Raw genomic sequence first — 13581 nt, forward strand, 5'->3', positions numbered from 1 at the left:
TCCAGTAGAGGAGTCTGGCAGTCTGCACCTTGGATAATTCTAGTACACAGCAGAGCATCCAGATAATCACTGTTTTGTCTTAGCTTTCATAATCTCAAGCTCTATCTATCTATCTATCTATCTATCTATCTATCTATCTATCTAGGGCCAAGATTTTGATTAACCCTCATACTTGGCTCTTATATATCAGAGTGGGGCTAGAAGCAGAAGGTGGTGTCTTAGTTTGTTTTGTGCTGCTGCGGCAGAATACCTGAGACTGGGTAATTTATAATGAACAGAAATTTATATGACTCATGGTTCTGGAGGCTGGGAAGTCCAAGATTAAGGGGTGACATCTGATGAGGACCCTGCAGGTGAATCATCCAATGGTAAAAGGTGCAAAGGCCAAGTGAGAGAGAGCAAGAAGGGGCAAAACTTGCTTTTATAACAAATGCATTCTCAAAGAAATAAGTCCACTTCCACAATAGTGACATTAATCTACTTGTGAGGGCAGTGCCCTATGACCTAATCACCTTTTCAAGGTCTCGCCTCTTAACACTGTTGCGTTAAGGATGGTTTTCAACACATAACATTCAAACCATAGCAGTTGGCAATATAATAAAAGTAGACCCAAATGTATGACTGCAAAATTCAAAGAAATATTATGTTGTTTTATGTACATTTAATGAATAGCTTTAAATTTTTTTATGTTTAAGTATGTATCATTTGACCATCTTATCAGGGAATAATAAAGCATGTTGGAAAGACTTTGTGAATGTCTGAGGAGACCCAGAGCAGCATTTTTTTTTTTTTTTTGAGATGGCATCTTGTTGTGTTGCCTAAGCTGGAGTGCAATGGCATGATCTCTGCTCACTGCAATGTCCACTTCCCAGGTTCAAGTGATTCTCCTGCCTCAGCCTTCTGAGTAGCTGGGACCACAGGCGTGGACCACCATGCCCAGCTAATTTTTGTATTTTTAGTGGAAACGGTTTCACCATGTTGGTCAGGATGGCCTTGAACTCCTGACCTCAAGTCACCTCAAGATCCGTCTGCCTTGGCCTCCCAAAGTGCTGGGATTACAGGTGCGAGCCACTGCGCCTGGCCCATTGTTTCTGTTTTAATCCTAAAAATGCATATTGATACCCACTGATAGTTCTCAAAAAGAGCTAAATTGATTTATGTAAATAGAAAACCACACCTTATTACATCTTCTTTTCCGTGAGGTTAGGGATAACATCTTAGTCAGTAGCTTTGTTTGTATTCCTATAGCACTTAGTATAATGCTTTGCATAGAGAAGGTTTGAAATAAATCTTTTGAGTGAACATTCAGCTGACTACATTTAAAACAAAGAATGTGGAATATGACTATCTTGTGTCTTAAAGTAACTTACTAACAGTCTTCCTCCTTTTCAGAGTAGTTAAGGAAATAACCTCTTTGTGCCCCTTTAATAAATTATAGATAATGGTGGTAGTATTTCCAGTTATTAATTTACCACCTTTCTTCCAAGAGAGCTAAAACTTGTTTGTAAAATATATCGCATTTCTTATTAAGTTTGATGAAAAATTTAAGATGGTGGGAAATAATGCTATAGTTAGTATTCAAACATGCTTAATTATTATGAACCATCCAGAAAGCCAAATCAAAGTACAACTTGATTAAAAGAACAAAAAATCAGAATATTTTACATTCATAGCCATGTAACACGTGTCCTGAAAGAGAAAAGAAAGAAAAAGAAAATTTTGCACTTAGTAGTTAGCCAATTCCTGTTCTAAACATAGACATTGTTATTTTTTCCCTCAATCGTTTTAAAATTAGGTTTGTTTTCTATTAATCTATTTACTAATTATTATTGTTCTACATGGTTTCATTATTTATAACTATATTAGAGCTCTGCTTTACCAGTCACAGTGTACATTTATTTCCTCAGTTCTTTTAAATGAGTATTTTCCTAGTATACTAATCCTGTTGTTGTTATAATAGGTGCTTAAAAAATGCCTCAGTGAACATATTAAGACAGGCAACTTGGGCCAGGCAAGGTGGCTCATGCTTGTAATCCCAGCACTTTGGGAAGCTGAGGCAGGTGGATCACCTGAGGTCTGGAGTTCGAGACCAGCCTGGCCAACATGGTGAAACCCCGTCTCTACTAAAAATTCAAAAATTGACTGGGCGTGGTGGTGGGCACCTATAATCCCAGCTACCCAGGAGGCTGAGGCAGGAGAATCGCTTGAATCGAGGAAGTAGAGGTGGCAGTGAGCCAAGATTGTGCCATTGAGCTCCAGCCTAGGGGACAGAATGAGACTCAGTCTCAAAAAAACAAAACAAAACAAAACAAAACTTGATATGATGGAATGGACAGAATCTTTAAGATAATGTAACCGGGAGCCTTCATTCCATTCCCTCTACTTATCTTCTGGGGATATCGAACAAATTACTTAATGTTCATGTTATCTACATTGCGGGTTGTGGTAAGCATTAACTAAGTTTGTGTGAATAAGCATTAACTAGGTTTGTGTGAATAACCTTCCACAGTGCTATTTGTATATATGAAACTGTTCTTGAACCAAGTAAGAGTAAACTTGAAACTTAATTTAAAAAGTAGTTATTATGGGAAAAGCCTCGTGGAAAACAATTAAAGGTGTACAACGTAAGTACAGAATCAAAATTTTAGAGGTCACAGAAACTTCAGAGTTCTTATAATCAACACATTTTCTTGTTTATTAATAAGAAAATTGAGGGTGGTTGTATATGTGCATATGTGTGTGGGTATAAGAAAATGAGAAAATAAAATGATTATTATACTTACAACAGATTTATATCTTTTAAATTATTATTTCTACCACTACTGGTGTGCTCATTTGCACAGTGTTTACTGTTTACTGATGTTTACTATTTAAAAGGTATCAACATACAAAAATTATACAAAGTGCACTTCCTCTAGTCAATAATACATTTTAAGTTGTATATACTTACTGATACAGAAAAATATTCCATTAAGGATTTACAAAATAGTATGATTAATATGATGCCATTCTTGTGTAGGGTATATATTCTATTTCTTCTTTTCTCTGTCTCTGTTCCTTTTTGTCCTTATCTCTCAGTCATTCTCTTTCTGAAAAAGTCTAAAATTAATACATACAAAAATGTTGAACGGCTCTAGTGTATGGATTTAAAAAAATTTTTGGCTGGTATACAATATCAAATTTTGTAGAGAATATATACGACTTGTGTATAGTTTCTCAAAACTAAAAATGATAAGGTTTCCACCCCAAGGAAATTACTCATCAGACCTCATTTATTGACGGAATTAAAGTTCTGGGTTAGATATTCTGTAAGGTAGTTCCTTTTAGCCTTGAAAGGATAAGATTCTTTATTATTGTTTTCTAGCTGCTTTAGATTCTTAATAACTCTTTCTATTTAAGAAAATTTGTTTCAATTTAATCTCAGATTTAGTCATACCTCCTTCAAGGAATGTTAAATGAGCATACATGTATATATATAGGACGTTTTTTCTCCCCCTCCTCCCTCCTTCCTGCCCCCACAAGAAGCTTTTTCATTGTGATTGTTTGTATTCCTGCTTAAATGGCTTGTAAACTCTCACCACATTTTGAGTACTTTAAAAAATTTGCCATGGATATTTATCCTCCTGAGTTTAGCCAGTATAGTTGAAAAGTGTTGACCCTTCATTATTCTTTGATATGATCTCTTACCTTCAAAATTTTCTTTTGTCAAGCTTTTCATGTGTGTACTTTCTCTTTGATGCCTTAAACTTAGAGTGTGCTCAGTAAATATTTGTTGAATGAGTGAATCCTTGTGCTTTAATCACTTTTTATTTTTATTTTTTATTTTTAGAGGCGAGATCTCACTATGTTGCCCAGACTGACCTCAACCTCTTGGGCTCAAGTGAACTCTCCACCTCAGCCTCCCAAGTAACTGGGAGTATAAGCGAGTGCCACCATGCGGAGCTTTTAATCACTTTTGAAACCTTTACTTGGGCTTATCATTTTTCTCTGTTTTGTTTTTGTGCTACCTGCCTTTTACAGAGTGGCTTATAATTTAGTTGAATGACATGACAGTCATTTCTATTTCCTGTTTCATTTCTAAATTTTTAGTAAAATAATATTAAATATACTATTAGTTTTTGTTGTCATAAGTGTAATTTTTGGGATTGCACACAGGACACTTTCACACACTAGTGATTTTCCAGTCCTCGTTCATGATTCCTTAAAGCAAAATTAATTTCATAAAAACAACTCAAAATGCTGAATTGTAGAGTAAATCACATGGATGGTAACTGACAAAGGATGTTAATAATGCTGTGCTAAATTAGAGGCAAATAAAAAATCCATTTTGGATCCACTTTGTTTTTGGGTCCTGTTTTTGTTTCACAAGCTTTTGCTCATCATCACTTTCAATCACTGTCCTTTTCAATTTTACTGGAAGAGATACCAAATATGAAATTAAGGTTCTATGTAGTTTATCCTCATTCAAGTATTGATTTTTAAATGATTTTAATTGTTTTTTTTCCCCCATCTTTTGGGATATACTAACATATACAATAGATAAAGAGTCCCATTCTTTTGCTTATCTAACTGCAACAAACTTACGCCCTCTTAGGACCCATCTTTGCCTGAAGTACCCTCCAGCCTAAGAGAACCCTGGATGGAAACTTGTTTTAATTGATTCTGTCATGGTTCCCCAGTCGATGGTTTCCTCTCTGTGCACACACTCTCATGTTAGTCTTCTAATAAAATATTTTGCCTATTCACCCCTTAGGTTTGGGCTGTTACTGCTTTGGCATGTATTTTCACAATTTTCACATACATTTAAAACTTCAGTATCTAGCATTTTGAGGAAGATCTCTGTTGACCAAAGTTCATTAATGTTGCTCCAGCTGGTCTCCCTGTCATTCTTCTTTGGTGGCTTTGTTGACAAAAGCCCCATGAGGTAGGGTTATTGTTTTTTCCCTTCCCAGAAACATTGTATCAATAAGTAACTATCCAGTAACATTAAACAAACCCTAGAATAATCCAATTTATGTATTTTCATTAGCCTTATCCCTATTGATTCTGGTTTTCAGAATTGCAGGATCTCAGCAATATCATAGTGAGACTGAAGAAAAGTGCTGTTGTGCACTTTTGTTTATGGTAAGCACATGGAAACTATTGAGAAACTGGCCAGGATGAGATGGTTTTTACAAACTAGCCAGGTATGTTCCCGTAAATTCCATTCCAGTGGACAGTATTTCCAGGGGAAACAGACTATTTCCTCTGCTATCCTGGAAAATTTTTGAAAAGTTTAGATAATCCATAGAACTGGTTATTCTTTGTAGTCTGGGATGGTCTGATACAGAGCTCTGTCTAGGTATTCTTTTGTTTTTAACCACTGACAGTCTTCCCTTGTCTTTTCTGGGCTTTTCATTACAGCTAAGATTTGAGAGAGATTATCAGTGTTACTGTTCTATGAGTTTGCATCTAAAAGTTGTCTTCTCATGAGAAAAGATACAAGCAAAGTGGATATTAGACACCAGAAAATTTTTCCCATCACAGTAACCATTTTTATATTTAATACTATGCTGGCTCATGTTCTAGTGAGTTGTAGGAGCTGTCTATAATGGGAATAAACCTGAACCGCTGCCTTTTTAATCCATTATTCCCCTCATCTCCCACCCAATCCTCTTTATCTCTCCCTCCTCTTCTCCCCATTTTTAGTTTCTTGAACTTGCCTCCACCTTAATCATTACAGTTTACCTCCATGAAAAGGTAAATTGAAAAGTTGCTTATATAGCAAACTCCACAGAACTCCACTTCTCTTCCTCCCTCCCTCACTCACTCTTTACAAAAATGTTGAAGATGGTTTTTATTTCCTTATTTTTTAATTGTTTATCAGATTTTCAAATTTTTTCTTTAATGAATGTATCACTTTGAAATGAGAAAAGAATTTAAATGGACATACTTTTGACGAAAATAACGATCAAATATCATGAAGCTTTATTTGTCCCCCTTAATGTTTTCAGTATTAAGGTAGACAGGAAGAACTATGTAGAATCAGTATTTTAGTCATAGGATTCCTCTTTTTTACATTGATCTCTGACCTCTGAATACAAAGAGCAAATCCAGCCAAAAGTCTATTTTTACTGTTTCTGTTACATGGGATACTTTGCATCTTGTATCTCTTCTTTCTTCTTTTTTTTCCAACTTTTATTTTAAATTCAGGAGGTACATGTGCACTTTCGTTAACTGGGTATATTGTGTCATGCTAAGGTGTGGGGGAATGAATGATCCCATCACCCAGGTACTGATCATAGTACCCAATAGTTAATTTTGCAACCCTTGCCTCCCTCTCTTGCTCTTCCCTCTATTAGTTCCCAGTTTCTCTTGTTGTCATCTTTATGTCCATGAGTACCCAGCATTTAGCTCCCACTTATAAGTGAGAATATGCAGTATTTGGTTTTCTTTTCCTGCATTAGTTTGCTTAGGATGATGGCCTCCAGTTGCATCCTTGTTGCTGTAAAGGACATGATTTCATTCTTTTTTATAGGTATATAGTATTCCATAATGCATATGTGCCACATTTTCTCTGTCTAGTCCACTGTTAGTGGACACCTAGGTTGGTTCTATGTCTTTGCTGTCATTAATAGGTTTGCAGTGAACATGCGAGTGCATGTGTCTTTTTGGTAAACAATTTGTTTTCTTTTGGATATCTACCAGTAATGGGATTGCTGGATTGAATGGTACTTCTGTGTTCTTTGAGAAATCTTTAAACTGCTTGCCACAGTGACTGAACTAATTTGCATGCCCACCAACAGCGTATAACCATTCCCTTTTCTCCATAGCCTCACCAGCATCTGTTGTTCTGACTTTTTAATAATAGCCATACTGATTGGTGTGAAATGATATTTCGTTGAGGTTTTGATTTGCATTTCCCTGATGATTAGTGATATGGAGCATTTTTTAATATGTTTGTTGGCTGCTTGTATGCCTTCTTTTGAGAAGTGCTGTTTATGTCTTTTGCCCATTTTTAAATTGGGTTATTTATTGCTTGTTCAATTGTTTAAGCTCTTTATAGATTCTGGGTATTAGACTTTTGTCAGATGCATAGTTTGCAAATACTTTCTCCCATTCTGTAGCTTGTCTGTTTACTCTGCTGATAATTTATTTTGCTGCACAATCTCTTTAATTAGGTCCCACTCATCAAGTTTTCTTCTCTTTTCTGTTTCTTGTTTGTTTGTTTTTTGTTTGTTTGTTTTGAGATGGAGTTTCACTTTTGATGCCCAGGCTAGAGTGCAATGGTGTGATCTTGGCTCACTGCAACCTCCGCCTCCTGGATTCAAGCGATTCTCCTGCTTCAGCCTTCTGAGTAGCTGGAATTACAGGCACAGGCACCTGCCACCACACCTGACTAATTTTTGTATTTTTAGTAGAGACAGGGTTTACCATGTTGTTCAGGCTGGTCTCGAACTCCTGACCTCAGGTGATCCACCTGGCTCAGCCTCCCAAAGTGCTGGGCTTACAGGCATGAGCCACTGTGCCCCATCTTTTGTTGCAGTTTCTTTTGAGGACTTAGTCATAAGTTCTTTCCCAAGGCCAGTGTCCTAAATGGTGTTTCCTAGGTTTTCTTCTAGGATTCTTATAGTCTGAAGTCCTATGTTTAAATCTTTAATCCATCTAGAGTTAATTTTTTGTATACAATGAAAGCTAGGGGTTCAGTTGCATTCTTCTGAGCATGACTAGTTAGCTGTCCCAGCACTATTTATTGCATAGGGAGTCCTTTCTCCCTTGCTTATTTTTGTCAATTTTGTCAAAGATTAGAAGTCTGTAGGTGATAGAGTTTGGCTGTGTCCCCACCCAAATCTCATCTTGAATTGTAAGTCCCACAATTCCCACATGTTGTGGGAAGAACCTGGTGGGAGGTGATTGAATTTTGGGGTTGGGTCACTCCTACATTGTTGTTGTGATAGTGAATGAGTGTCATGAGATCTGATGGTTTTAAAAAGGAGAGATTCTCTGCACAAGCTCTTCTCTTGTGTGCTGCCATGTGAGATATGTCATTCACCTTCTGCCATGAATGTGAGGCCACCCCACCCACATGGAACTGTAAGTCCAATAAACCTTTTTCCTGTATAAATTACCGAGTCTCAGGTATGTCTTTATCAGCAGTGTGAAAACAGACAAATACAGTAAGCTGTTACCAGTAAAGTATGATATTGCTGAAAAGACACCCAAAAATGTGGAAGCGACTTTGGAACTGGACAACAGGCAGAGGTTGAAACAGTTTGGAGGGCTCAGAAGAAGACAGGAAAATGTGGGAAAATTTGGAACTTCCTAGAGACTTGTTGAATGGCTTTGACCAAAATGCTGGTAGTGATATGAACAACAAGGTCCAGGCTGAGGCGTTCTCAGATGGAGATGAAGAACTTGTTGGGAATGGGAGAAAAGGTGACTCTTGTTATGTTTTAGCAAAGAGACTGGTGTCATTTTGCCCCTGCCCTAGAGATCTGTGGAACTTTGAACTTGAGAGAGATGATGTAGGGTATCTGGCAGAAGAAATTTCTAAGCAGCAAAGCCTTCAAGAGGTGACTTAGGTGCTGTTAAAGGCATTCACTTTCAAAAGGGAAACAGATTAAAAGTTTGGAAAATTTGCAGCCTAACAATGAGAAAAGAAAATCCCATTTCCTGAGGTGAAATTTAAGTCAGCTGCAGAAATTTGCACAAGTAACAAGTGGCTGGATGTTAATCCCCAAGACATTGGGGAAAATGTCTCCAGGGCATATCGGAAGTCTTCAAGGCAGCCCCTCCCATCACAGGCTGGGAGGCCTAGGAGGAAAAGCGGTTTCATGGGCTGGGCCTACGGTCCCCATGCTGCTTGCACCCTAGGGACTTGGTGTCCTGTTTCCCAGCCGTTCCAGCCGTGGCTGAAAGGGGCCAAGGTAGAGCTTGGGCTGTGGCTTCAGAGGGTGCAAGCCCTAAGCCTTGGCAGCTTCCGTATGTTGTTGAGCCTGCGAGTGGACAAAAGTCAAGAATTGGGGTTTGAGAACCTTTGCCTAGATTTCAGAGGAGGTATGGAAATGCCCGGATGCCTAGGCAGAAGTTTGATGCAGGTGTGGAGCTCTCATGGAGAACCTCTGATAGAGCAGTGTGGGAGGGAAATGTGGGGTCAGAGTGCTCACACAGAATTCCTACTGGGGCACTGCCTAGTGGAGCTATGAGAAGAGGGCCACCATCCTCCAGACCTCAGATGGGTACATCCTCTGAGAGCGTGCATTCTATGCCTAGAAAAGCCACAGACACTTAACACCAGCCCATGAAAGCAGCTGGGAGGGAGGCTGTACCCTACAGAGCCACAGGGGTGGAGCTTCCGAAGACCATGGGAACCCACCTCTTATATCATGTGACCTGGATATGAGACATGGAGTCAAAGGAGATCATTTTGGAACTTTAAGATTTGACTGCCCTGTGGGATTTCAGACTGCATGGGGCCTGTAACCCCTTTGTTTTGGCCAGTTTCTTGCATTTGGAACAGCAGTATTTAACCAATGCCTGTACCCCCATTGTATCTAGGAAGTAACTAACTTGCTTTTGATTTTACAGGCTCTTAGGCGGGAGGGACTTGCCTTGTCTCAGATGAAATGTTGGACTGCGGACTTTTGAGTTAATAGTGAAATGAGTTAAGACTTTAGGGGACTGTTTGGAAGGTGTAATTAGTTTTGAAATGTCAGGACATATTATTTGACAGGGGCTGGGGCGGAATGATATGGTTTGTCTGTGTCCCCACCCAGATCCCCTCTTGAATTGTAACTCCCACAATTCCCACATGTCGTGGGAGGAACCTGCTAGGAGGTGATTGAATTATGGGAATGGGTCTTTCCTGCGCTGTTGTCATGATAGTGAATGAGTCTCACGAGATACGATGGTTTTAAAAAGGGGAGTTTCCCAGCAGAAGCTCTTCTCTTGTCTGCTGCCATGTGAGATGTGCCTTTCACCTTCTGCCATGATTGTGAGGCCTCCCCAGCCATGTGGAACTGTAAGTCCAATAAACCTTTTTCCTGTATAAATTACCTAATCTTGGATATGTCTTAATCAGCAGCATGAAAACAGAATGGCATGGGGCATTATTTCTAGGTTCTCTATTCTGTTCCATTGGTTTATATGTCTGTGTTTGTACCAGTACTGTGCTGTTTTGGTTACTGTAGCATTATAGTTTGAAGTTGGATAATGTGATGCCTCCTGCTTTGTTCTTTTTGTTTAGGATTGCTTTGGCTATTTCAGCTCTTTTTAGATTCTATATGCATTTTAACTTTTTTTTTTTTTTTTTTTTTGGTCTTTCAGGAGGTAGGTGCTGGGATCTATCTGAATTTTTAATTTTATATATTTTTTCTAGCTCTATGAAAACTGACATTGGTAGTTTGATAGGAATAGTGTCAAATTTGTAGATTGCTTTGGGCAGTATGGCCATTTTACTAATATTGATTCTTCCAGTCCATGAGCATGGAATGTTTTTCCATTTGTTGTTGTCATCTGTAGTTTCTTTTAGTAGTATTTTATAGTTCTTGTTATAGAGATCTTTCACTTTCTTGGTTAGATGTATTCCTAGGTATTTTATTTTGTGTGTGTGGTATTGTAAATGGGATTTTGTTCTTGGTTCACCTTTCAGCATGAATGGTATCGGTGAATAGAAATGCTACTGATTTTCGTGCATTGATTTTGTCTCCTGAAACTTTCCTGAAGTTGGTGATCAGTTTCAGAAGCCTTTTGGTGGAGTCTGTAGGGCTTTCTAGGTATAGAATTATATTGTCCTTGAAGATAGTTTGACTTCTTCTTTTCTTATTTGGATATCTTTTATTTCTTTCTCTTATCTGATTGCTCTGTCTAGAACTTCCAGTACTATACTGAATAGGAGTAATGAGAGTGGGCACACTTATCTTGTTCCGGTTTTCAAGGGGAATGCTGCCAGTTTTTTTGCTCATTCAGCCTAATGTTGACTGTGGGTTTGTCATAGATTGTTCTTATTATTTTGAGGTGTGTTTCTTTAGTGCCTAGTTTCCTGAGGGTTTTTATCATGAAGGGTTATTAGATTTTATCTAAAACTTTTTCCCTGTCTGAGAAGATCATATGGTTTTTGTTTTTAATTATGTTTATGTGGTGAATCACATTTATTGATTTGTATATGTTGAACCAACTGTCAGGGCTTTTGTAGTTCAGTGGTGGGTGAGAATCACACCCAGCAGCTCTTTTTCCCCCATAGTTTGGTGAGCAGGAGGGAGGATTCCAGTGTTACATGATCCCTTTGGTGCCGCTTTGCCTGGAAATCTCTGTGACTGATGCCTCTTTGCTCAGGTTCACTAGGCTTATGCTGCTCACCCACCCACTGCAGGCTGCACTTGGCTTGTGCCCCAGTCTGGATGCTGCATCTGCCACAGGATCCACACTCAGTCTGTGGCTGGGCTGGGTGTGCAGCAACCTGCTTTGGCCTTGGGTGCTGGCATCTAGACAAGGGGAATGTGGTGACAACCAAAAACTCAGAGATGTCAGCAACTGTTGAGCCCCCAAGAGCTGTTACTGCTCTCACCCAGAGAGTCCCAAGGTCTGAGATCCCCAAGAAATGTTATACCTTGTTCGTGTTACAGCTCGTTTGCTCCTGCTGCCTGCAGAGTGGCAAATTCTGGGTTCTTGTGCCATGACCAAGAAGAATTAGATATTTGGATACCAGAGACTGAGTAGGGCAGAGAAGAATTATGTTGAGCGACAGAAGGAGATCTCTCAGCAGAGAAGGGACCCAAGAGCAGGTAGGCCTCTGTGAGGCTGAGTCCAGGGTTTTTATGGGCATAATAGTAGAGTGTGTGCTGATTGGTCCATGGGCATGCCTGGAAAAAGCACCATTCAATTGGTTAAAAGGCATTGAGGAAGTTCTCATTCCAGTCACGGGCTCTATGAACTGACTGGTAGCTCAGTTTTCAGGCTTTAAACTGTCTTTGGCTTGTAGGTCAGGTTTCACCAGGGACCTGTCCCTGTCTGCCTAGAAATTTGTCTGCCTCCTTATGCTATCACTAATAGCAAATAAGTAGCAGGACCTACCTGTATACCTAGGATATCTGACTCTAGTTCTTATACTTAAATAATATATTACTTTATATCATGTCATTAGTTTTCATAATAGACTTTAAGAATATATTATGCTGTCATATTATAAATATATATATATATGTATACATCATTTACATATTGTTTTACTAGTATGTTGTTTCAGAGTATTGGTGAGGTAAGCATTTTTACATAAAAATTATTGTGCATCATTCTTTGGAATGAATTCCTAGCACCAGAAGACCATGTCTAGGTGTATTACATTTTATTTGATTTCATTATTATTATTATTATTATTATTATTATTATTATTATTTTATTTTTTTGGAGACAGAGTCTTGCCCTGTCACCCAGGCTGGAGTGCAGTGGTGTGATCTTGACTCACTGCAACCTCCACCTCCCGGGTTCAAGCGATTCTCCGGCTCCCAAGTAGCTGGGACCACATGTGCACACCACCATGCCTGGCCGATTTTTGTATTTTTAGTAGAGATGGATTTTCACCATGTTGCCCAGGCTGGTCTTGAGCTCCTGGCCTCAAGCCATCCTCCTGTTTCAGCCTCCCAAAGTTCCGGAATTACAGACATGAGCCACCACGCCTGGCCTATATTAGACTCTTGATAAGCATTCAAACACATTTGTGAGTGGAATGATTCCAGTTTCAGGAATCAATTTTTTTCTTGGCAAATTTCCTTATAACTTTAGTTTTTCATGTTTGTTCTATTACTTTTCCTAAAGGCAATTTTCAATAATCTCTAGTCTTTGTGAAGGTCATATTGCCGTTTACTTTTTTCAAAAAACAGCATTATACATTAGGGCTGATGACTTTCTTGGGTTATTTGGAAAAACACTGAGACTTCTGAATCCATCTATTCTCAGTCTTTTTGTTGCTCTCGTTTTATCTTCACTTTAAAGAGTCAGCAGCCCCTCCTCTTAACATCAACCTATTTTATTCATACCTTTCTTAGCACACTTAACATGTTTTTTTACAGCTTATCACACTCCTATGTCTATAATGCCTGCAACACATACCCTATATATGCGTATACACATACATGTACGTGTATGTGTACATGTGTGTATTTGTGTATGTGTATGGTATCCTCAAACAGAGACCATGTCTTATTTAAATTTGCATCCCAGTAACTCTCTCTGTCCTTTTACTATAGTCAGGATCAAATTACTTTTGCTAAATTACTAACTGGATGAATCAACCAAACCAATGAAGCAAGCATATTATTTTCTCTACTTATATTTTTCCAGCATTTCTGCTATCTTTCTTCTGATTAGATTACTTAGTCCCTTCAGTTGTACTTATTTCATTGCATTTTATCAGAATTGACAGGATGCTTATTTTCAGACATTTTTTGATCTAGTTTGTTCTTTCTTTATTTTTGCCCATTAAGGCAATTATCACCTTAGCTTTCTTTCACTTCTGATTATTCTATCTATCAATAGTGTACAAACCTATATTTTGCTTTTATTTTTTTCTTCCCAGTAAATACTAGCTCTGTACATACTTGTTTT

At 38.4% G+C, this 13581-nt stretch overlaps 1 protein-coding gene across 2 annotated transcripts in view; it reads left to right on the forward strand.

Annotated features, from left to right (window-relative positions):
• The window catches only part of PPP1R9A (protein phosphatase 1, regulatory subunit 9A), a 405188-nt gene that overhangs the window by 227635 nt on the left and 163972 nt on the right, over positions 1 to 13581 (forward strand). The gene's annotated exons all lie outside the window — the stretch shown is intronic.

This window comes from Mandrillus leucophaeus, unplaced genomic scaffold (assembly GCF_000951045.1).
Source record: "Mandrillus leucophaeus isolate KB7577 unplaced genomic scaffold, Mleu.le_1.0 Scaffold148, whole genome shotgun sequence".
NCBI classification, from domain to species: domain Eukaryota; kingdom Metazoa; phylum Chordata; class Mammalia; order Primates; family Cercopithecidae; genus Mandrillus; species Mandrillus leucophaeus.